At 40.7% G+C, this 25,731-nt stretch overlaps 1 long non-coding RNA gene across 1 annotated transcript in view; it reads left to right on the top strand.

Annotated features, from left to right (window-relative positions):
* LOC135228740 (uncharacterized) overlaps positions 1-25,731 on the top strand; it is a 50,149-nt gene that overhangs the window by 10,558 nt on the left and 13,860 nt on the right. The window contains exon 3 of the long non-coding RNA XR_010319541.1: positions 7,799-7,896. This is a non-coding gene — a long non-coding RNA (uncharacterized LOC135228740). The remainder of the gene's footprint in view (positions 1-7,798; positions 7,897-25,731) is intronic.

Raw genomic sequence — 25,731 nt, 5'->3', positions numbered from 1 at the left:
TGCTGTATATACTGTGGTGTTCACACAATGTCCTAATCACGTAATGTCATATTTCACAGAATGTATTGTGGACATTAAGTGGTACATACCTGTACTTTGATGTCTTTTAATTTATTGAGGTTTGATTTGTGGCCTAAAATGTGGCCTATTCTGGAGAATGATACATGCGCATTGGAGAAGAATGTGTACTGTGCTGCTGTTGGGTGGTGTGTTCTGTATATATCTACAAGGTCGAGTTGATTGATTGTGTTAATTTAGATTTTCTGAATCTTTTTTTTTTTTTTAATTTATTGTGGTTGAAAGGAAAGTTTACACATCAAGTCAGTCTCTCATACAAAAACTCTGCATATCTTGCTAGGTACTCCTAGCTGCTCTCCCCCTAATGAGACAGCAGACTCCTCCTCTCCACTCTATATTCCTTGTGTCCATTTAACCAGCTCCTATCCCTTTCTGCTTTCTCATCTTGCCTCTAGACAGGAGCTGCCCACCTAGTCTGATGTGTCTACTTGAGTCAAGAAGCTCACTCCTCACCAGTATCACTTTCTGTCTTATAGTCCAGTCCAATCCCTGTGTGAAGAGTTGGCTTCGGGAATAGTTCCAGTCTTGGGCTAACAGAGGTTCCAGGCACCATGACCTCCAGGGACCCTCTAGTCTCAGTCAGACCATAAAGTCATCTTTTGAGGAGAATTTGAGGTCTGCATCCCACTGTCCTCCTGCTCCATCAGGGATTTTCTTTTGTGCCCCCTGCCAGGGCAGTCGTCGGTGGTAGCCGGGCATCATCTAGTTCTTCTGGTCTCAGGCTGACGTAGTCTCTGGTTTATGTGACCCTTTCTGAGACCAACTGATGCTCTTAGATGGCTGCTAGCTAGCATTTATGACCCAATACGCCACTCACCAAAGTGAAATGCAGAACGTTTTCTTAATATACTTTGTTATGCCAGTTGACCTAGATGTTCCCTGAAATCATGGTTCCCAGACTCCAGTCCTGCTACTCTGGCCTTCAAAGTGTTTGGTTGTATTCAGGAAACTTCTTAGCTTTTTGTTTAGCCCAGTTGTACTGACCTCCCCTGTATTGTGTGTTATCTTTCCCTTCACTTAAAATGGTTCTTGTCTACTATCTAATTAGTGAATACCCCTCTCACTTCCTCCCCACCCTTATAACCATCAAATAATATTTTCCTCAGTGTTTAAACTTTTTCTTGAGTTCTTATAATAGTGGTCTCATACAATGTTTGTCCTTTGGCAACTGACTGATTTCACTCAGCATTATGCCTTCCAGGTTCCTCCATGTTATGAGATGTTTCATGGATTCTTCAGTGTTCTTAATTGTTAGGTAGTACTCCATTATGGGAATATACCATTATTTATCCATTCATCCATTGATGGGCACCTCGGTTGCTTCCATCTTTTTTCCTGCTGTACACGGTGCCGCAGTGAACATGGGTGTGCATATACTGTTTATGTGAGGGGTCTTATTTCTCAAGTATATATTCCAAGGAGTGGGATTGCTGGATCATTTCTAGCTTTCTAAGGAAACGCCAAATTGATTTCCAAAGTAGTACCATTTTACATTCCCACTAGCAGTGTGTAAGTGTTCCAGTCTCTCTACAACCTCTTCAACATTTATTATTTTGTGTTTTTTTGATTAACACTAGCCTTGTTGGGGTGAAATGGTATCTGATTGTAGTTTTGATTTCCATTTTTATTTTAATAGCTAATGATCGTGAGTATTTCCTCATGTATCTGTTAGCTCCTGAATGTCTTTGGTGAAGAGCCTGTTCATGTCCTTGCCAGTTTTTCAATTGGGTTATTTGTCTTTTTGTTGTTGAGTTTTTGCTGTATCATGTAGATTTTAGAGATCAGATGCTGATTCGATTTTTCGTAGCCAAAAACTTTTCCAGTCTGTTGGTTAGATCTGCAGTATCTTTGTTGAGTTTGTTTCAAGTTGTTCTGTCCTTCATCGAAAGTGATGTGTTAAAGTTTCCTACTACTGTTGTAGAACTGTCTGTTTTACTATTGTAGAACTCCAATTCTGTTGGAGTTTGCTTTATGTATTTTGGAGGTCTGTCATTAGGTACATAAATATTTATTAGGGTTATGTCCTTTTGGTGGATTAACCCTTTAATAGTTAATGATGCCCTTCTGTCTCTTATAATGGATGTTGACTTTAAGTCTGTTTTATCAGAGATTATTATTGCCATTCCTACTCTCTTTTGGTTACTATTTGTTTGATATATATATTTTTTTCCATCCTTTGATTTTTAGCCATTTATGTCCTCATGTCCGAAGTGTGTGTTGTAGGCAACATATTGATGAATCATGGATTTCTTTTATCCATTCTGCACTCTCTGTCTCTTTTCTGTGTGATTATTGATAGGTATGTATTTACCGTTGTCATTTTGTTATGCCTTTTTTTTGTGTGGTGTTAATGATTTCTTTGTTCCACTTAAATTTTTTTGCTAAGTTGTTTTTGTTTATGGATTTTCTTCCCATATCCGCAATTGTTGTTGACTTTGTGCTTACTGATTCTTTTTGATTTTGTTTTTGTTTGGTAAGTAGATTTATTAATTTTGCCTGTGGTTACTCTGAAATTCACCTTTATCTTCGTAAGTTTAAAACAGTGTTATATCTTGATATCGCCTTGACTTCCTCTCCATTTATTCCCCCTTTTTGTTTAGAAGCTGTCATCGTTTACAGATTGACATCTCTGGTATCCTGTTTTCAGTTTTGCACTTTATTTTACTTTTGAGAATTCTTTATCTGTGTTGGTATCTGTGTGATGTTGTTATATGTCTTAGTTTCAGATTGTTCTCTGATATTGTTGGTTCTCTGTCTGAAGGACTCCCTTTAATGTTTTTTTGAAAGGTTGGTCTGATTTTTACACATTCCCTTATTTTTCTTTTATCTGAAAATGTTCTAGTTTTTTCATTATATTTGAAAGACAGTTTTGCTGAATATAAGATTCTTGGTTGGCAGTTCTTTTCTTTGAGTGCTTTACATATGTCATCCCATTACCTTCTTGGTGCATGTTTTCTGCTGAGAAATCAGTGCTTAGTCTTATTGGTGGCCCCTTGTAGGTGATATTTTGTTTTTCTTAAGCTGCTCTTAGAATTCTTTCTTTGTTCTTGGAAAGTTTAATTATAATATGTCTTAGTTACTTTTTGGGGGTTCTGGCATTGATTCAATGGCGCTGGTTTTGGTTTGTTTGGTTTATCCCGTATGGGGTTTGTTGAGCTTCTTGGATGGAAACCTTCTCGTCTTTGATGACATTAGGGAAATTTTCTGGCAATAAATCTTTGAAAATTCTCTCTATACTTTTTCTTTTTTTCCTCTTCCTCTTCTGGAACTTCTGTTATGTGTAAATTATTATTCTTGATAGTGTCCCATATACCTTTTAAGCTTTCTTCATTTTTTGTCATTCTTTTTTGTGATTGTTCCTCAAACAACTTAGTAACAAGGAATTTATTCTCTATTTTGCTGGTTCTTTCTCTCATTGACTAAATTCTACTTCTGTGTACTCCATTGCATTATTTACTTCTGATTTTTTATTGTTAATCTTCTGAATTTCTAGTTGTTGTTTTTGTATGGTTTCTAATTGTCTATCTTGTCATTTTGTTCTTGTATTGTTTTCCTGAATTCTTCTAGGGTTTTGTCTGTGTTTTCCTTGATCTCTTTGATGGTCCTATATATGTCTTTTGAATCCCTCATTAGGTGGTTCTTCCTCAGTAAGGTTTTCTGCTCCTTTATCTTGCTCACTTTTTTGAGCTGTCTTATCCTGTTTCTTCCTATGATTTGTTATTGTCTACTGTCTCTGAGGTATTAAGGTGTTAATTTATTTATATATTTCTTTCTTGATTGTATGTTTTTTGCTGATATTTTTTTATTATACTTTAGATGAGGGTTTAGAGTACAAACTAGCTTCTCATTAAATAGTTGGTACGCATATTCTTTTGTGACATTGGATATCAACCCTCCGACATGTCAACACTCTCCCCTCCTTGACCTTGAGTTCCCTGTTACCAGCTTTCCTGTCCCCACCTGCCTTCTCATCCTTGCCCCTGGGGTAGTGTGCCCCTTTAGTCTTGTTTTGTTTTATGGGCTTGTTGAATCTTTGGCTGAAGGGTGAGCCTCAGGAGTGACTTCATTACTGAGCTAAAAGTGTGATGGGGGCCATACTCTTGGGGTTTCTGTAGTCTGTCAAGCCAATAAGTCTGGTCTTTTTTTGTGAGTTAGAATTGTGTTCTACATTTTTCTCCATCTCTGTCCAGAGCCCTCTATTGTGATCCCTGTCAGAGCAGTCAGTGGTGGTAGCCAGGCACCATCTAGTTGCACTGGACTCAGTCTGGTGGAGGCTGTGGTAGTTTTGGTCCATTAGTCCTTTGGATTAATCTCTCCCTTGTGTCTTTAGTTTTCTTCATTCTACCTTGCTCCTGATGTGTGCTAATTTATTTTATTTTGTTTTGATGTATCCAGAGCCTTGTTTCTTTTCTTTCTCTTTAGAATGACTTTATTCCTTTGCATTACTTATTTTGTGGTTCTGGCTTATTTGTAACTTTGGTGGTGTATTTTGGCTGAGGATGATTTCCTCTCACTATGGGGTATGGTTTGTCACACTTATGTGTGAATCTTCTTTGGGTAGGCTCATTTGTCTTCCCTTACTGGATTGAGTGGAGGTGGGAGAGCTGGCTCTTCTCCTGACATTGGGTGACAAGTGTTGGGTGTTCAGCTTCCTTCCACAGCACTTGTGGGACCATGGGATCCTTCTGGGTTAGTGATAGAGTTAGTGTGTTTTCTGTAGGTCAGGGCAGGATGTTTCCATATCCAGCATGAGAGAGTGCTACCCAAATAGATGGGGTAGGCCCACTGTACATGCACAAATTGGTATCTCATTAGGTGTTAGGGTATCAAGGGGTTTCAGCACAAGTGTAGACAGCCTGCAAGAACTCTTTGGATATGGAATGTGTGGCATTGCAGATGGTGAGATGTAGGCTGAGGGCACTAGGATCTCCTGATCATCATTTGGCAGAGGTTCAGTTGGCACCTGTCAGGATGTATTGCCATTGCTGCTGAGGTGATGTGTCTTTCTAGCTGGTTACTGGAGCATGGGTGCAGGGAGCGTTCTTACTGATCTCTGGGTTGGGCATTGTGTGTGTGCCTTGCGGGTTTCCCAGTGGTTGGGGTGAGAGTGCGTGGGTCACTTGTCACTGGGTAGGTAGCACAGGAACTTGCACTGCTGATCGCCAGGTGGGTGGAATGGTGGGCGGGAGAGGGGAGTTTCAGTCCTCCGATTGCCAGTCTGTTGGCGGGAGTGGTGGGCTGGGTAGCGCAGGGGTGGATGGAGCGTGCATGAGCCTCTGGTTGCAGGTCCAACAGTGTACGACTGTGTGCTGTGGATTGCCAGGTGTGCAAGTTGGCATGAGAATGGACGGGGCAGATGCAAACCTTGGGTTGCAAGTGTGACAGCACGGGGCTGTGTGAAGTGGATTGCCAAGTGGCGAAGGGAAGAGAGGCACACTCCTGGGAACTGGGAGGGAAGCGGGGAGCATAGAGAGGGATTGAGGCACTCCCCACAGAGTGCAACCAGTGATCAGGACCAGCTCTGACCAGATGCTGGGAGTGGGCTGTTCAGAGTCTGGTCAAGTGAGAGATCTCTAGCTGCCACTTCAAGGATCCTCCACTCTGGCAGTGCCAGCTGCCCTAATGATCAGAAACTGCTGCTGGTGAGTAGTTCTGCCCTATTTTCTAGCTCACTCCCTACTCTATGGTTGCCTGGATCCCTAGGGCTCTCACCTGCCCTCCTGCACTTTGCTTACTTAGGTATGGTTCGTGTTTTGCTCACCTTGTTTTGCTCCACATTTGTCTACACAGTATCTCTGTCTCTTAATGGGGGTTCTGTGAAGTTGCCTTCCTGAGCTCCTCACCCAGGAATGTAACTCACTTTGTTTTAAGATGGCCACATGGTGCTGGGCTGGCTGGGAGGATGCCTACAGTCTGTAAGTCTTGTTTGCTGTCTTCATTCAGTTCTCCTTTCCTTCGGTGTTTGACTCATTTGCTGTTCTGGGTTCCCAGATTGTCATCTGTCTTAGTCATCTAGTGCTACTATAATAGAAATACCACTAGTGGATGGCTTTAAGAAAGAGAAGTGTATTGTGTCAAGGTCCAGTAGGCCAGAAGTCTGAATTCAGGGCGCCAGGTCCAGGGGAAGGCTTTCTGTCTTTGTCATCTCTGGAGGAAGGTCCTTGTCATCAGACTTCCCTTGGTCTGGGAGCATCTCCATGCAGAAACATCAGGTCCAAAGGGACACACCCTGTTCCCAGCACTGCATTCTTGGTGGTGTGAGGTTCCCATGTCTCTCTGCCTGCTCCTCTCTCTCGTATCTCAAAATAGATTGGCTTAAGACACTATCTGATTTTGCAGATCTCATCAGTATAACTGCCACTAATCCATCTCATTACATCATAGTGATAGGATTTACAACACGTAGAAAAATATCATGAAATGACAAAATGGTGGACAATCACACTATACTAGAAATCATGGCCTAGCCAAGTTAACAAATATTTTGGGGGGACACAGTTCAATCCATGACATCATCTTTATCTGTTTCACTTGGTGTCTTGGTTCTTTGCTGTAGGGGGACAGCATGGTGTGTGTGACTAAGCTGCCATCTTGGGTCATTTCCTCCTTCCTTAGCTTCTGTTTGTCTGGGAATGTTCTATTTTTTGCCCTCAATTTTGAAGGACTATTTTGTCAGATACAGAATTATTATTTGGCAGTTTCTTTTTTTTTCTGTCATTGTCATAAGTATGTGACCCCACTGCTTTCTGGCCTTCGTGGTTTCTGAGGAGAAATTGATGTTTAATCTTTTTGAGGATTCTTTGCATGTGATGATTTGCTTCTCTCTTGCTGCTTTCAAAACTCTTTGTCTTTGGTGTTCATCAGGTTAATTATAATGTGTCTCACTGTGGCTCTCTTTGGGTTTATCCTTGGAGTTCATTGAGCTTCTTGCATGCATAGATTCATGACTTTGATCAAATTTGGAAAGTTTTCAGCCATTATTTCTTGAAATATTCTTTCTGTCCCTTTCTTACTTTCTCCTCATTCTGGGATATCCATAATGTGTATATTTTCTGCATGATGGCATCCTACAGGTGTGTTAGACTCTGTACATTGTTTTAAAGTTCTTTTTTCTTTCGGTTTCTCAGATTGGATTATTTCAGTTGTCCTATCTTCAAGTTCACTGATTCTTCCTTCTGCCGGCTCAAATCTGCTGCTGAGCCCCTCTAGTGAATTTTTCATTTCAGTCATTGTACTTTTCTGTTTGGTTCTTTTTTTTTTTATATGTGTATAATTTATATCTCTACGGATATTCTCGCTTTGTTTATAGATTGTTTTTCTGATTTCCTTTAGTTCTTTGTGTTTTCTTTTAGCTCTTTGAGCATATTTAAAAGAGTTGTTTAAAAGTCTTTATCTAGTAAGTCCGGTAACTTGGCTTTCTTGGGGATGATTTCTGTCACTTTGTTCCTTTGAATGGGCCATTCTCCCCTGTTTCTCTGTATACCTGGTGATTTTTTTAATTGAAAATCAGATATTTGAGTAACATGAGGACTCTTGAAATGAGATTCTCCCCCTTCTACCGGACTTTCTTTTCTTCCTTCTTTCCTTTCTTCCTCCATTCCTCTCTGTCTCTCTCTTTGTTTTGTTGTTGAAGTCCATTGGTTTAGTGACTTTCACAGATTAGTTTTGCAAAGTCTGAATTACTTGGTGTGTGTGTTCACTGAAGTCTCTGTTTCTTTAGGTTGTGCTCAGCTATTGTTCTGTCAGAGACTTCCATGAACACTAGGAGTTGAAAAGAAAAAGAAAAAAAATGAAAGAAAACAGGAAAAAGAAGCAAAGGTAAGCAATGAGAGAAAAAATCCTCTGTGGTCCTTGCAGATAGGGTCTGTCCTGCAACACTCCTTCAATGCTCAGCAAGGTTTACGCTGACCCAGAGATCAACGCAAAGTGAATGTTAAAGGTGTTCTCAGGTCTTTTCTGGGTGAGCATCTTAACCTAGGCGTTTGTATGTCTTTTTAAATTCCTCAGTATCCCCGGATGCTTCTGCATGCCCCAGTTTCCCAAAGAAGCTCTCGTTCTGGCCCCTTGACCTTACCCCACAGCTTTCTAACATGTGTCTGAATCTTCTCCTCTTAACCCAGGACTTTCCGTTAGCCCGCTACTCCTCCATCTGTACTACCTCCTTTTAGGCCAACAAGGCTTATAGCAGTAACCAACAAACATTTTGACTGTTTGTGTGACTAATCAGGTATCCGTCAATTACAATTATAATTACAATGACTCTGTGTTGGTTGCTGTTGTTTTTAGGTGCCACTGAGTCAATTCTGACTCATAGCAACCCTGTGTGCAACAGAACGAAACACTGGCAGGTCCTGCGCCACCCTCACAGTTGGTGTTATGCTTAAGCCCATTGTTGCAGCCCCTGTGTCAATCCATCTTGCTGAGGGTCTTCCTCTTTTTCGCTGACCCTTTACTTTATGATGTCCTTCTCCATGGGCAGGTCCGTCCTGATAACATGTGCAAATTATGTGAGACAAAGTCTCACCAACCTTGTTTCTAATGAGCATTCTGTCTGTACTTCTTGCAAGACAGGTTTGTTTGTTCTTCTGGCGATGCATGGTATTTTCAATATTCTTCACCAACACTGTGATTCAAATGTACCAATTCTTTTTCGGTCTTCCTTAATTATTGTCCAACTTTCATGGGCATATGAGGCAATTGAAAACATCATGGCTTGAGTCAGGCGCACCTTAGTTGTTAAAGTGACATCTTTGCTTTCTAACACTTCGAAGAGATACTTGGAGCACATTTGCCCAAATGCAATGTGTCATCTGTTTTCTTGACTGCTGCTTCCATGGATGTTGATTGTGCATCCAAGTAGAATTAAATCCTTGACAACTTCAATCTTTTCTCCGTTTGTTGTGATGTTGTTTATTGGTCCAGTTGTCAGGATTTTTGTTTTCTTCATGTTGAAGTGTAATCCATACTGAAGGTTGTGGTCTCTGATCATCAGTAAGTGCTTCAAGTCCTCTTCACTTTCAGCAAGCAAGGTTGTGTCATCTGCATGTCTTAGGTTCTTAATGAGTCTTCCTCCAATCCTAAGTTGCTAAGTAGGTCCAAATCAGCATTGTTCTCTTCTACCATCACAATCTATATTTATTCCTTTTTTTTTTTTTAACAGTTTACAGAATGTTGTTTTCATGTTACCTCATTTAATCTTCATTGCATCCCATATGAAAAATAGCCTTTGTTCTCTTGTTTTACAGATGAGGAAACTGAGACTCGATGTAGTTAAGTTACTTTCTCCAAACCTTCCAAATAATTAATGGATTTTAAAACTAGACCTTCTGGAACCACAACTTGTACTTTTCATACGGCAATATTGTATCCCCTGGAATGGAAACAGGTGGTGACCCAAGACTCTCAGCCGTTGCTGTCAGTCAGTCTGTGCCCAGGAGAGTTTCCAGACACAACTTGTGGACCCAGGAGTAGGCAGGGAAGATGAGTGTATTCAGTCCCCTAAGCTATCCACTTGTCTCCCTTCCCCTACTTAAATGGTGCTTGGCTATGAAGTGACTATGGCCCAATGGTTCCTTTGTGCATTCTTTCACTCAACAGGTGTGTGTTATTTTGGCCATATATGTGACTACTATAGTTCAGAAACCATTCTGCCCACTCAGAATTCAGCAATAAGCAAAATAGAGTAAAAAGAAAAAAGTCTGTGCTCTAATAGAGCTTAAATTCTCAATGGAGAATGTGATAACAGGTAAATGAACAAACATGTTCATTTACTTATTCACTTAATTTTGGGGACAATAAGTACTTTGGAGAGAAATAAAACCAGTAAGATGAACCTGGAGTTCCAGGGCATGAGGTTTGTTGTTTTAGATAGGTGATGAGGGATGACCTTGTTAAGGTGAAGGAATTGGGAAATGAGACACAGATATAGGGAGAAGGGTACTAGTCCAGGATGAATGAACAGCAAGTTGAAAAGCACTAGTGCAGCAGGGTGTGTGGGGTTTTCTAGAAACAGCAAGGAAACCAGTGAGTCCGGAGCAGAGTGAGCCGTGCTCCAAGATGAATGAACAGCAAGTTGAAAAGCACTAATGCAGCAGGGTGTGTGGGGTTTTCTAGAAAGAGCAAGGAAACCAGTGAGTCCGGAGCAGAGTGAGCCAGGGGAAGATGATAAGAGAGGAGTAATAGGGGACAATCATGGAGAGCCTTATTGGTCATTTGGCTTTTTTTTTATGGTGAACAGATTTTTTTTTCTGAATTTTATTAGTTTTTTTGTTTTTTAGAATATACAGAACAAAACATACACCAATTCAGCATTTTCTGCATGTACAATTTAGTGACACTGATTGCATTCTTCATGTTGTGCAACCATTCTCACCCTCCTTTTCTGAGTTGTTCCTTCCTCATTAACATAGACTCACCCTATATAGATGGTTCTTAAAAGAGCATTTTGCTAAACTCTTGACCAATTTTGAGATGACTTCAGGGAATATTTTTGCTTTAATGTTTAAAAATCATTTCAGGGCAATAGTTTCAGTGGTTAATCTAGTCTGTATGGTCCAGAAAGTATGGATTCCATGAGAATTTGAAGTTCTGCAATCAGGATTCTTCTATGGACGTTTTGATCAAAATGCTTAGTAATGGTAGACAGACACCATCCAGTTCTTCTGGTCTTATGGCAAAGGAGGCAGTTGTTCATGGAGGCAATTAGCTACACATTCCATATCCTCCTCTTATTCCTGACCCTCTTTTTTCCCCGCATTGCTCCAGGTGAATAGAGATCAATTGTGCCTTGGACAGCTGCCTGCAAGCGTTTTAAGACCTCAGTCGCTACAAAAGAAACTAGGAGGTAAACCAGAAGCACTAAATACATTATTAGGTCAGTTAACTGGGATGGTCCATGAAATCATAACCGTGAACCTCCAAGCCAAGGAACCAAATCCCATGAGGTGTTTGGTTATACATAAGCAGCCTCAACAGCTCTTTTTTTTTTTTTTTTTGTCATTATAAATATATCTCTCATGCAACTTTTGCCAGTTCAGCTTTTTACAGGTATATAGTTGACAGCAATTACAATACTTAGCTATGCAACCCTTGTTTAATCAATGTGATTTTTCCAACACCGTCAACTCCCGTTTCCTCCTGCTTCCCTGCCTCAGGCAACCACTAATAAACTTTGGGCTCTGTACATTTGCCTTTTCTTGTCTTTTTATACAATGGAGGTCATGTAATATTTTTCCTTTTATGATTGGCTTATTTCACTCAGCATACTGTCACATGTATCAAGTCTTTATTTCTCCTACTGGATGATAGTATTCCCTTGTATGTATGTACCACATTTTGTTTATGCATTCATTTGTAGATGGGCATTTAGGTTGTTTCCACCTTTTGACTATTGTGAATAGTGCTGCAGTGAACATTCTTGTAGAAGTCCCTATTTGAGCCTTTGCTTTCAAGCCTTTCGGGTATATACGTAGGAGTGGAATTGCTCGGTCACATGGTAGCTCCATTTTTGGGTTAAAAAATTTTTCTTTTTATTTATTGTGGTCTAAGTGAAAGGCTACAAATCAAGTCAGTTTCTAATACAAAAAGTTGCGAACACCTTGCTATGTACTTCTAGCTGCTCTCCCCCTAATGAGACAGCACACTCCTCATCTCCAACCTGTATTCCCGGTGTCCATTCAACCAGCTCTTATACCCTCTGCTTTCTCATCTCACCTCTAAACAGCACTTGCCCACATAGTCTCATGTGTCTGCTTGAGCCAAAAATCTCACTCCTCACTAAGATCATTTTCTGTCTTACTGTGCAGTCCAAACCCTGTCTGAAGAACTGGCTTTGGGAATGGTACCAGTGCTGGAGTAACAAAGGGTCCGGGGACCATGACTTGCAGGTTACCTCTAGTCTCAGTCAGATCATTAAGCCTAGTCTTTTTATAAGAATTTGAGGTCTGCATCCCACTGTTCTCCTGCTCCATCAGGAATTCTCTGTTGTGTTCCCTGTCAGGGTAGACATCGGTTGTCGCTGGGCACCATCTAGTTCTTCTGGTCTCAGACTGATGTAGTCTCTGGTTTATGTGGCCCTTTCTGCCTCTTGGGCTCATCTTTACCTTGTGTCTTTGTTATTCTTCAGTTTTCTCTGCTCCAGGTGGGTTGAGACCAATTGATGCATCTTAGATGGCTGCCTGCTAGCATTTAAGACCCCAGATTCCACTCACAAATGTGAGGTGCAGAATGTTTTCTTTGTGCATTTTGTTATGCAAATGACCTATATGTCCCCTGAAAACATGGTCCTCAAACCTCCAGCCCTGCTACTCTGGCCTTCAAAGTGTTCAGTTGTATTCAGGAAACTTCCTTTCTTTTAGTTTAGTCCAGTTGTGCTGAGCTCTCCTGTATTGTGTGCTGTCTTTCCCTTCACCTAAAATAGTTCTTGTCTGCTATCTAAGTAGTGAATACCCCTTCCCTCCCTCCCCACCCTCGTAACCATGAAAGAATATTTTCTTCTGTGTTTAAACTTTTTCTTGAATTCTTATAATAGTGGTCTTGTACAATATTCGTCCTTTTGCAGCTGCCTAATTTCACTCAGCATAATGCCTTCCAGATTCCTCCACAGTATAGATGTTTCACACATTCATCATTGTTCTTAACCATTGTGTAGTATTCCATTTTGTGAATATACCATCATTTATCTATTCATCCATCGATGGGCACCTTGGTTGCTTCCATTTTTTGCTATTATAAACAGTGCTGCAGTGATCATGGGTGTGCATGTATCTGTGCATGTGAGGGCTCTTATTTCTCTAAGATAGATTCCAAGAAGTGGGATTGCTGGATTGTATGGTAGTTCTATTTCTAGCTTTCTAAGCAAGCGCCAACTCAATTTCCAAAGTGGTTGTACCATTTTACATTCCCATCAGCAGTGTATAAGTGTTCCAGTCTCTCCACAAGCTCTTGTACATTTATCATTTTGTAGTTTTTGGATTAATGCCAGCATTGTTTGGGTGAGATGGTGTCTCATGGTAGTTTTGATTTAGATTTCTCTAATGGCTAATGACTGTGAGCATTTCCTCATGTATCTGTTAGCTGCCTTAATGTCTCCTTTGGTGAAGTGCCTGTTCATATCCTTTGCCCATTTTTTAATTGTATTATTTGTCTTTTTGTAGTTGAATTTTTACAGTATCATGTAGGTTTTAGAGATCAGATGCTCATCAGAATTGTGGTAGCCCAAAACTTTTTCCCAGTCTGTCCGTTATCTTTTTCCTCTTTTGATGAAGTCTTTGGATAAGCATAGGTGTTTGATGTTTTTTTTTTCCAGATATCGAGTTTTTCTTCTGGTGTTTGTGCATTGTTACTAATGTTTTGCATACTGTTTATTCTATGTATTAGGGCTCCTAGCACTGTCCGTATTTTTTCTTCCATGATCTTTATTGTTTTAGATTTTCTATTTAGGTCATTGATCCATTTTGAGTTAGTTTTTGTGCATGGTGTGAGGTATGGGTCTTTTTTCATTTTTTTGCAGATGGATATCCTCTTATGCCAGCACCATTTGTTAAAGAGACTGTCTTTTCCTTATTTAACAGACTTTGGGCCTTTGTCAAATATCAGCTGCTCATATATGGGTGGATTTATGTCTGGATTCTGAGTTCTGTACCATTGGTCTATGTATCTGTTGTTGTACCAGTACCAGGCTGTTTTGACTACTGTGGCAGTATAATAGGTTCTAAAATCAGGTAGTGCAAGGCCTCCCGCTTTGTTCGTTTCCTCAATAATGCTTAACTTATTGGGGACCTCTTTCCTTTTCATATGACGTTGCTGATTTGCTTCTACCTCTCATTAAAATCTGTCATTGGTATTTGGATTGGGATTGCATTGTATCTATGGATCACTTTGGGTAGAACAGACATTTTTACAATGTTGAGTTTCCCTATCCATGAGCAAGGTATGTTTTTCCACTTATGTTGGTCTCTTTTGGTTTCTTGCATTAATGTCTTGTAGTTTTCTTTGTATAGATCTTTTACATCTCTGGTTAGATTTATTCCTAAGTATTTTCTCCTCTTGGGGGCAATTGTAAATGTTATTGATTTGGGGATTTCCCTCTTTGATATTCTCTTTGTTGGTGTGGAGGGATCCAAATGATTTTTGTATATTTTTCTTGTATTCTGGTACTCTGCTGAAACGTTCTGTTAGTTTCAGTAGTTTTCTTAAGGATTGCTTAGGGTTTTCTGCATATAAAATAATGTCATCTGCAGAGATTCTTTTACTTCTTCTTCGCTAATTTGGGTGCCCTTTATTTCTGTATCTAGCCTAATTGCGCTGGCTAGGACATCCAGTACAATGTTGAATAAGAGTGATGATAGAGGGCGTCCTACTCTGGTTCCCTTTCTCAAGGGGAATGCTTTCAGACTGTGTGCATTTAGGGTGATGTTGGCTGCTGGCTTTGTATAAATGCCCTGTATTATGTTGAGGAATTTCCCTTATATTTTTATTTTGATGAGAGTTTTTATCATGAATAGGTGTTGGACTTTGTCAAATGCCTTTTCTGCATCAGTTGATAAGATTATGTGGTTCTTGTCTTTTTTTTTATTTATATGGTGGATTCCATTGATTGCATTTCTAATGTTGAGCCCTCCCTGCATACCGGATATGAATCCCACTTGGTCATGGTGAATTATTTTTTTTTTTTTGATATGTTTTTGAAATCTTTTGGCTAGAAGTTTGTTGAGGGTTTTTGCATCTAGGTTCATGAGGGATATAGGTCTGTCATTTTCTTTTTCTGTGGTGTCTTTACCTGATTTTTGTATCAGGGAAATGCTGGCTTCATAGAATGAGTTTGGGAGTATCCGATCCTTTTCTGTGCTGTGAAATACCTTGAATAGTGGGGGGGTTAACTCGTCTCTGAAAGTTTGGTAGAATTCTCCAGTGAAGCCATCAGGGTCAGAGCTTTTTTTTGTTGGGAGTTCTTTAATTACCTTTTCAATCTCTTCTTTTGATATGAATTTTAGTTGTTCTACCTCTATTTGTGTTTGTTTACGTAGGTAGTGTGTTTCTAAAATTTGCCCATTTTTTCTAGGTTTTCAAATTTTCAGAGTACAGTTTTTCATAGTAATCTGAAATGATTGTTTTAATTTCAGTTGGGTCTGTTGTGATATCACCCATCTCATTTCTTATTTCAGTTATTTGCTTCGTCTCCTGTTTTTCTTTTGTAAGTCTGGCCCGTGGTTTATTGATTGTTATTCTTTTCAAAGAAAGAGCTTTTGGTCTTGTTAACTCTTTCAATTGTTTTGTTCTCTATTTCATTTAATTCTGCACTAAATTTTATTATTTGCTTACTTCTGGTTCCTGAGGGTTTCTTTTGCTGCTGTCTTATTTGTTCAAGTTGTAGGGGTAGTTCTTTGACTTTGGCCCTTTTTTTCTTTTTGGACTTGTGCATTTATGGCTATAAATTAACGTCTGAGCACTGCTTTAGTTGAGTCCCAAAGATTCTGATAGGAAGTGTTTTCATTCTCATTGGATTCTATGAATTTCTTTATTCTGTCCATAATTTCTTCTATAACCCCGTCATTTTTGAGCAAGGTGTTGTTCCATTTCCATGTGTTTGATTTCTTTTCTCTGCTTTTTCTGTTATTGATTTCTACTTCTATGGCTTTATGATCAGAGAAGATGCTTTGTAATATTTCTATGTTTTGGAGTCTGTTAAGGCTTGCTTTATGACCTAATATGTGGTGTCTTCTTGAGAATGTTCCATGAACGTTAGAAAAGAAAGCATACTTGTCTGCTGTTGGGTGGAGTGTTCTGTGTTTGTCTACAAGGTCAAGTTGGTTGACTGTGGCATTTAGATCTTCCGTGTCTTTGTTGATCATCTTTCTGGATGTTCTGTCCTTCATCAAAAGTGGTGTGTTGAAGTTATTGTATAGATGTGTATCTCACTTTTCAGTGCTGTTAGAGGTTGCTTTATGTATCTTGCAGCCCTGTCGTTGGGTGCATAAATATTTAATATGGTAATATCCTCCCGGTATATTGTCTCTTTAATCATTATATAGTGTCCTTCCTCATCCTTTGTGGTGGATTTAACTTTAAAGTCTATTTTGTCAGAAATTACTGTTGACACTCCCTCTCTTTTTTGATTGTCGTTTGCTTGATATGTATGTTTTTTCCATCTTCTGAGCTTTAGTTTGTTTGTGTCTTTAAGTCTAAGATGTGTCTCTTGTAGGCAGCATATAAACGGATCGTGTATTTTTTTTTTTTTAACCATTCTGGCACTCTCTGTCTTCTTATTGGCACATTAAGTCCATTTCCATTCAGGGAATTATGGATAAGTATGAGTTTAGTGCTCTCATTTTGATGTCTTTTTGTGTGTGTTGTTGACCATTTCTTTTTTCCACTGAATTTTTTGTGTTGAGTAGTTTTTCTTTATAAATTGTCTTTTCCTTTTTTTGAGTGTTGATTTTGTTTTTGCTGAGTCTTTATGTTTTTCTTGTATTTTATTTTGATGTGTAGGAGTGTTAATCTTCTTTGTGGTTATGGTATTATTTACCCCTAGTTTTCTAAGTTTAAACTAAACTTTTATCTCTGTATTGCCTTGACTTCTTCATATGAAAGATCTATGAGTACATTTTCTTGTCCCTCTTGATTGATTTAATGTCTTCTTTTACATAATGACGTCTCTATTTCCCTGTTTTGCGCAATTTTTTATTGAGTTATTTTTGTGATTTCCCTACCTTGGTTGATATCTGATTTCTCTGTCGTATGTTTTAATCTTGGGTTTTTGTCTGATGCTGTTGACTTTTTTAACCAGAAAACTCCCTTTAGTATTTCATGTAATTTTGTTTTAGTTTTTGCAAATTCCCAAAACTTCTGTTTATCTGGAAATGTCTTAATTTTACCTTCATATATTGAGAGACAGTTTTGCTGGATTTATGGTTCTTGGCTGGCAGTTTTTTTCCTTCAAGGCTTTTTGTATGTTATTCCATTGCCTTCTTGCCTTCATTGTTTCTGTTGAGTAGTTTGAGTTTATTCTTACTGACTCTCCTTTGTAGGTGAGTTTTTCTTTATCTCTAGCTGCACCTAAATTCTCTTTATCTTTGGTTTTGGCAAGTTTGGTTATAGTATGTCTTGGTGACTTTCTTTTGGGATCTATCTTGTGTGCAGTTAGGTGAGCATCTTGGATAGATATCTGTCATCTTTCATGGTATCAGGGAAGGTTTCTGCCAGTAAATCTTCAGCAATTCTGTCTGTATTTTCTGTTTTCCCTCCCTGTTCTAGTACTTCAATCACACAAAGGTTATTTCTCTTGATAGAGTTCCACATGTTTCTTAGGGTTTATTCAGTTATTAGTATTCTTTTATCAGTTTTTCTTCAAATATATTGGCGTCAAGTGTTTTATCTTCAATCTTCTTAATTCTGACTTTCATTGCTTCAGTTCTGCTCATCTGACTTTCTCTTGAGTTTTCTGATTCTGAAGTATTATTGTTGAAGTTCTGAATTTCTGATTGCCGTGTCTCTATGGATTCTTGCAGCCTTTTAAATTTTTCGTTATGTTCTTGAATAACTGTCTTAATTTCCTCAAATGCTTTATCTGTGTACTCTTTAGTTTGTTCTGCATTTTGCCTGATCTCCTTCCTGATCTCTTGAAGAGCTCTGTATATTAATATTTTGGATTCTACGTCTGGTAATTCCAGGAAGGCCTCTTCATTCAGAAGCTTCTTTTATTCTTTGTTTTGGGAGCTTGTTGAAATGATCAGTGTCTGCTTCTTTATATGATTTGATATTGACCGTTGTCTCCAAGCCATCTATAAGTTACTGTATTAATTTATTTTGTTTGCTTACTGTCTTAGCTTCTTACTTTGTTTTGTTTTGGTATACCCAAATAGGCTCCTGGAATGAGCTAACGTGATTATTGGAGCCTTTAAGCTGTAATGTCTTTTCATGAGATGGCTAGAGTTGTTACCAAGTATACGAGCATAGGAGTCCATTCACTTTTCTTGTATGGATTCAGCACAGGTGTCCAGTGAACAGGTCACCAAGTGTGTGGTGCATGCTGTCACCTATGGTCTGAGAGGAGAGTAGTGATTGGTATATGCACAAGTTTCTTGTTGCAGCAGGAGGTCACACTCTGAACAAGTCGGGGGTGACAACCAACCCCCAGGTGTCTGTGAGCAAGGTGAGTCCCTGTTCTCTAGAGTGTACAGGTGGGTGGGCTGTGAAGCCGTGCCATAGCCACCCAGTGCTTTTAACTGTAAGGACTGGGAGGCACCACTTATCCTTGGACCCCTGTTGTGGATGGCTAGGTGGTATGGGTGGAAACACCAGTCCTCAAGCCCCTGATGTGGGTGGGTGAGGACCCTGCTTAACAGGCAGAGCAGTGTCAAATATCAAAAACTTGGCTCTCCACCCCACAGCTGAAACAGTTAAAGTCAGACTTCAGGCACATAAACCCTTGCAGTGTAACAGCAAAGGCTTAGCTACTGAAATGGGACACAGGTCCATGCAGGGGTCAAAGGCATTCAAGTCAAGGACTGTTTATGCCTGAAGAGGAGCCACTTCTTCCCTAAGGTCCCAGTTTAGGGGAGCCAGGAAATTATTCTTCTCCCTGTTTGTTAATTTGTTCCTTCTGTAAGGGCAGGAGAATGGCTTAAGGTGTGCAGCAGGATCTGGCTCAGGCCCAGGAAAAGTGACTGTCACTGAAGGTGACTTAGGACCTGGGGCAGAGGGAGGAGGGATCAGATAAATCTGCATGGTGAATTAGATGCAAGCACTTAACTTTTGCCAAGAAGGCTGTTCTTTGCTGATTCCTTAGGGATGAGTAGATTCTGCTACTCACTCTCTGTGGCTGAGAAAACCGCATTCAGTATGCTACAGCGAGCCCTGCTGTGGTCAAGGCAGGGGATTGGGGCTTAGGGGTGCCGGTTCCCACTGAGACAGGTCCAGCAACTCCTCATGCTTCTGAACCATCTCTCCCTCCCCCTGCTGCTCAGTCCAGTTTCTTAACTTTGCTTTGATGTTCACGGGTCCTTGCTTTTCATATATATAATCAATTCACTATTTTTTTTTGGGTCTTCTTTGTAAAAGGGACCACCGGAAGCATCTGAGTACTCCCCCATCTTGGGCCTGCCTCTCCTATTTTAGTTTTTTGAGGAAGTGCCACAGTTTACCACAACTGCTGTACCGTTTTATATTCCCACCAGTAATGGATAAGGGCTCCAATTTTTCCACATCCTAACCAACATCTGTTTTTTTTTTTTTTTTTTATGATTAGACGTCCTGGTGGGAGTGACATGGTATCTCATTGTGTTTTTGATTTGCATCCCTCTGATGGCTAATGACACTGAGCATCTTTTCATGTGTCTGGTGGCCATTTGAATGCCCTCTTTGGTGAAATGTCTGTTCAAGCCCTTTGCCCATTTTATGATTTTTGTATTTGTCTTTTTCTCACTAAGAGTCAGAATTGGCTCATTGGCAACGTGTTTGGTTTTGGTTTTTGTTGAAGTTTGGTATATAGTTTGATTGTTAGATTCTTATGCGACATAGAGTTCCTGAAGATATTCTCCAATTTGGTAGCTTGTGTTTTCACTTTTTTGATAAAGTGTTTTTTCTTTTTATGAAGATCCATTTATTTATTTTGCCTTTTGTTCTTTTATTATTATATTAAATAAGCCATTGTTCAAAGCTGGACCTCAAAGCACTGCCCCTGCATTTTCTTCTAAGAAATTTATGGTTTTAGTTTGCACATCTGTGAGCGCGAAAATACAACTTTGAGCATACCAACCGACCAACCCAACCCTGTTGCCGTCAAGTCTATCCTGACTCATAGCAACCCTATAGAACAGAGTAGAACTGCCCCCATAGAGTTTCTCAGGTGTGCCTGGTGGATTCAAATTGCTGACCTTTTGGTTAGCAGCTGTAGCACTTAACCACTACACCACCAGGGCTTTGACCTTGAGTGTATACCACCTGAATTTAGACGCCATCTTTAGAATAGATTTCATGCATTGAATACTAATGACCAAAGACCAGAAATGTTGTGGGGTGGCATCAAGGACATCACACATGAAGAAAGCAAAAGATCATTAAAAAAGAGAAGAAAGAAAGAAAAGACCAAAATGAATGTCAGAAGAGACTCTGAATATTGCTCTTGAACATAGAGAAACTAAAACGAATAGAAGAAATGATGAAGTAAAAGAACTGAACAGAAGATTTCAAAGGTCCGTTCGAGAAGACAAAGTAAACTAGTGTAATGAAATGTGCAAAGACATGGAATTAGAAAACCAAAGGGGAAGAACACACTAACCATTTCTGAAGCTGAAAGAAGTGAAGAAAAAATTCAAGCCATGAGTTGCAGTATTGAAGGATTCTACAGGAAAATATTGAATAACACAGGAAGCACCAAAAGTAGATGGAAGGAATACACGAAGTCACCGTACCAAAAAGAATTGGTCGATGTTCAACTCTTTCAGGAGGTAGTATATGATCAAGAAGCAATGCTACTGAAAAAAGAAGTCCAAGCTGTACTGAAGGCATTGGCGAAAAGCAAGGCTGTAAGAATTGGCAGAATACCAATTGAGATGTTTCAACAAATGAATGCAGCGCTGGAGGTGCCCGCTTATCTTTGTCAAGAAATTTGGAAGCCGTGTACTTGGCCCAGCCACTGGACAAGATCCATATTTGTGCCCATTCCAAATGAAGGTGATCCAACAGAATACAGAAATTATCGAACAACATCATCAATATCACACACAGGTAAAATTTTGCTGAAGGTGGTTGTAGCAATACATCAATGGGGAACTGCCAGAAGTTCAAGCCAGATTCAGAAGAGGACATGGAACAAGGTGCATCATTGCTGATGTGAGATGGCCCTTGGCTAAAAGCAGGGAATACCAGAAAGATGTTTACCTGTTTTATTGACTCTGCAAAGACATTCAACTGTGTAGATCATAACAAATTATGGGTAACATTTTGAAGAATGGGAATTCCAGAACACTTAATTTTGCTCATGAGGAACCTGCACCTAGACCAAGAGGCAGTCATTTGAACAGAACAAGGGGATACTGAGTGGTTTAAAGTTAAGAAAGGTGTGCGTCAGGGTTGTATCTTTTCACCATACTTTTTCAATCTGTATTCTGAACAAATAATCCAACTACACGAAGAAGGATGGGGCATCAGGATTGGAAGAAGACTCATTAAGAACCTGAGATATGCAGATGTCACAACCTTGCTTGCCGACTTAAAAAACATACTGATGAAGATCAAAGATGATAACCTTCAGTGTGGATTGCAACTCAACGTAAAGAAACCAAGAAATTTCCAACATGGCATGATACACAGAAGCACCATGCTATCCCTCTGCAGCAAAGACCCAAAAAACAAAACAAATATATACATTAATTCTGGAACCTTAAGCATCAACTGAAGGAATAAAGAAATCGATCAAGCATCAAATGGAATAAGAAACTGATAGAAAACAGAGAGCTATGGAGTGGAGGTCCCCTACCAGCTAATGCGGCATGGATTCGCCATCTTGGACTACAGCCACCAAGGAATAGAGACAGGGAGTATGAGAAGGCAACTTCATGGAGCTCCCAACAGGAGACAGAGCACCTGCTAACCGGGCATATGTGTGGTCTTAAGCTAGTTTCTTTGAAGAAGCAAAACCAGTAAAGCATATGTACATACGTGTATATATATGTGTGTGTGTGTGTTTGTGTATCAATCACATGATTGTAGAGGCTGGAACAACCCACGTCCATGCATCAGGATAGAGGTTTCTCCTGATTCATGTAGCCCCAGGGGCTGGTGAACGCAAGATGGGCAAGTCAAAGAGGAGCGCTCTTGCTCACAGGCTGTGAAGGCTGATGAATCCCGAGATTGGCAGGTAGGTTGCTAGCTCAAGTCCCAAGAACCAGAGGTCAGATGAACTCGAGGTACCTGCAGGGTACAGAATCAGCCAAAATCCTTGGCGAGGCAAGCAGGGAGGAAGTAGGCAGCAGAGGGAGGAGAGATGAAGGCTGAGGGGCGGTGAACTGCCCCATGCCCTGCCTCTGCTATTGCCACTCAGCAGATTCCATCTTGGGGGTGATTACATATCAGATTTCAACAGGAAGTGATCACAATACTATAGAACTGCCAAAACATTGATAATCATGGCCCAGCCCAAGCTGACATGCAATCTTAACCATCACAGTCCACGCCTTGTCAGCTTGGCACCTGTATACATCTCCCCAAACCATACAAAACCTCTGAAGAAAGACAATTACAAAGTCACACTTGCAGCTAACATGATACAACTAACACACATCCAGCCGAAAACACTCTAGCCCTATTGACATCTTACATTTTATAAGTGTAGAAAACAAAAATATTTGATGCACACATACAAAACAGAAATACTCGTAACAATTACAGTCCTCGTTTCTGCAAGTGGTCACGTGGCCGCAACTGGTATTTAGAACTACCTTCTACCACCACCCATTCCATATTCCCTTTGTCCTCAGCAAGCACCTCAGCAGGTCATGGTTCTTTGCGTGGTGGGATGACCCAAACCTTCATTCCTGAAGGGCCTGGGCCATTAGTAGTCATGTCGGAATTGGGTTGCTGTAGTTTTCCGTCGACTTTAATCACAAGGTATGGTAGTACTAGGGGACACCTTAAGAGATCTCCTGCATTCCAGACATACTCTTTTTTACTTCCATTATGTACTATCAATCTGATTTCCTCTTGGTAATAAGGATCAATCACACCAGCCAGTGTGGTAACTCCCTTCTTTGCTTGTTGATCCAGAGACAAGGAACCCAAAGTGACCAGGTGGCATTCGTAGCTTCCAGTTCAATGGAATCAGTGATGCATCTCCAGGTGGTAGCATTCTTCCCTTTGAGACTAAGACCTCTAGACATGCAAAGCATAAGGTTGCAGGGACAGGAAGAAGAATCTTATGAGTGGATGACTAGGGGTAATAGTGCATGGTGCCATTTCCATTTCTACCCCTTGATTCCTCGACCCATGAATCCTGATTATGGGAGAAACAGTACCATATACTAGGCGCTGGTTTAGGGCATATAGAGCCTCTGAAGAACACAGCCCCAAACCTGCAAGGTATTCCCACCTACCTAGCACCGTAATTGTGACTTCAGGGGGCCATTCCATCATTCTGTGAAACCAGCTGCTTCAAAATGATGGGGAACATGGTAAGATTAGTGAATTCCATGAGCATGGGCCCACTGCTGCACTTCATTTGCTGTAAAGTGAGTCCCTTGATCAGAGGCAATGCTGTGTGAGATACCATGACGGTGGATAAGACATTCTGTAAGTTCACAGATAGTAGTTTTGGCAGAAGCTTTGCATACTGGGAAGGGAAATCCTTATCCAGAGTAAGTGTGTATTCCACTAAGAACAAAACGCTGCCTTTTCCGTGATGGAAGTGGCCCAGTATAATCAACTTGCCACCAGGTTGTTGACTGATCACGTCAAGGGATGGTGCCATATTGGAGAGTCAGTATTGGTCTCTGCTGCTGGCAGATTGGATGCTCAGCAGTGGCTGTAGCCAAGTCAGCCTTGGTGAGTGGAAGTCCATGTTGTTGTGTCCATGCATAACCTTCATCCCTGCCACCAGGGCCACTTTGTTCATGAGTTCATTGAACAATGACGGGAGTAGCTGGGGAAAGAGGATGACTGGTTTCCATAGAACACATCACCCTATCCACTTAATTATTAAACTAAGCCTCTGCCGAGGTCACCCTTTGGTGAGCATTCACATGGGACACATATCTTCACTTTTTTGGCCCATTCAGAGAACACTATCCACATACCTCTTCCCCATAACTTCTTGTCTCCAATTTTTCAATCATATTCCTTCCAAGTCCCTGAGCATCCAGCCAAACCTTTGGACACAGCCCATGTATCAGTATACAAGCTCACCTCTGGCCATTTCTCCTTCCAAACAAAGTGAACAACCAGGTGCACTGCTCAAAGTTCTGCCAATTGGGAGGAGTTCCCGTCAGCACTGTCCTTCAGGGAGGTCCCAGAAAGGGCTGAAGTGCTGCTACTTTTCACTTTTGAGTGGTGCCTGCATATTGCAGAGAATCATCTGTAAACCAGGTACAAGTTTCTCTTTTTCAGTCAACTGATCCGAAGGAACTCCCCATGAGGCCATAGGTGCAGACTGGGAGATGGACGGTAATATGATAGGAATAGAGACTGTGGGCATTTGGGCTGTATCCTCATGCAACTTACTCAGGCTTTCAAGTGCTGCTGGGGCCCGATCTTGTATATACTGCTTCCATTTAATGATGGAGTTCTGCTGTGCACATCCAACTTTATGTCTCTGTGGGTCATACAACACCCAGTTTAAAATGGGCAGCTCAGCCCACATGGTGACTTGGTGTCCCATGGTTAAGCATTCAGTCTCTACTAAGGCCCAGTTACAAGGCAAAAGCTGTTTCTCAAAAGGAGAGTAGTTAAATGCAGAGGATGGCAGGGCTTCGCTCCAAAATCTTAAGGGTCTGTGCAGTAGTTCACCAGTAGGGGCCTGCCAAAGTCTCCAGACAGAATCTTCATGTGCCACGGACACTTCAAGCACCATTGGATCAGCCGGATCATATGGCCCAAGTGGCAGAGTGGCTTACACAGCAGCCTGAACCTGTTGCAGAACCTTCTCTTGTTCTGGGCCCCACTCAAAACTAGCAACTTTTCAAGTCAGTTGATAAATAGGCTGGAGTAGCACACCGAAATGAGAAACATTGCCTCCAAATTCCAAAGAGGCTCAGTAGGCATTGTGCCTCTGTTTTAGTTGTGGGAGCAGCCAGATGCAATAACTTATCCTTCAATTGAGAAGGAATATCTCGACATACCCCAGACCATTGGACCCCTAAAAATCTGACTGAGGTGGTAGGTGCCTGAATTTTTGTGGGATTAATTTACCACTCTCTGGCAGGCAAATATTTTACCAATAAGTCCAGAGTCATTGATACTTCTTCCTTACTAGATCCAGTCAGCATAATGCCATCAATGTAGTGGACCAGTGTGACATCTTATGGGAGGGAAAGGCAATCATGGACCCTGTTGACTAAATTATGACATAGGGCTGGAGAGCTCATGGAGCACTGAGGTAGGCCAGTGAAGGTGTATTGCTGACCTTGCCAGCTGAAGCCAAACTTCTTCTTATGGTCCTTGGAAACAGCTATGGAGAAAAAGGCATTAGCCAGTTCAATAGCTGCATACCAGGTACCAGGACATGTATTAATTTGCTCAAGCAATCAAACTACATCTGGAACAGCATCTGCAGTTGGAGTCACAACCTGGTTAAATTTTTGATAACCTACTGTCATCCTCCAAGATCCATCTGTTTTTTGCACAGGCCAAATAGGCGAGTTGAATGGGGGATGTGGTGGGAATCACCACCCCTGCATCCTTCAAGTCCTTGATGGTGGCAGTAATGTCTGCAATTCCTCCAGGAATGCAGTATAGCTTTTAGTTTACTGTTTTCCTAGGTAGGGGCAGTTGTAATGGCTTCCACTTGGCTTTTCCTACCAAAATAGCTCTTTCTTCATTTGTGAGGGATTCAGCATGGGGTTTCTGCCGGTTGTTGAGTGTATCTATTGCAATAATGCATTCTGGAACTGGGAAAATCACTGGGGGGATTCAGGGACCCAATGGACCTACTGTAAAACAAAC

The sequence above is a fragment of the Loxodonta africana genome, chromosome 27, assembly GCF_030014295.1.
Source record: "Loxodonta africana isolate mLoxAfr1 chromosome 27, mLoxAfr1.hap2, whole genome shotgun sequence".
In the NCBI taxonomy this organism is placed as follows: domain Eukaryota; kingdom Metazoa; phylum Chordata; class Mammalia; order Proboscidea; family Elephantidae; genus Loxodonta; species Loxodonta africana.
This window is presented reverse-complemented; position numbering and strand designations above follow the sequence as displayed.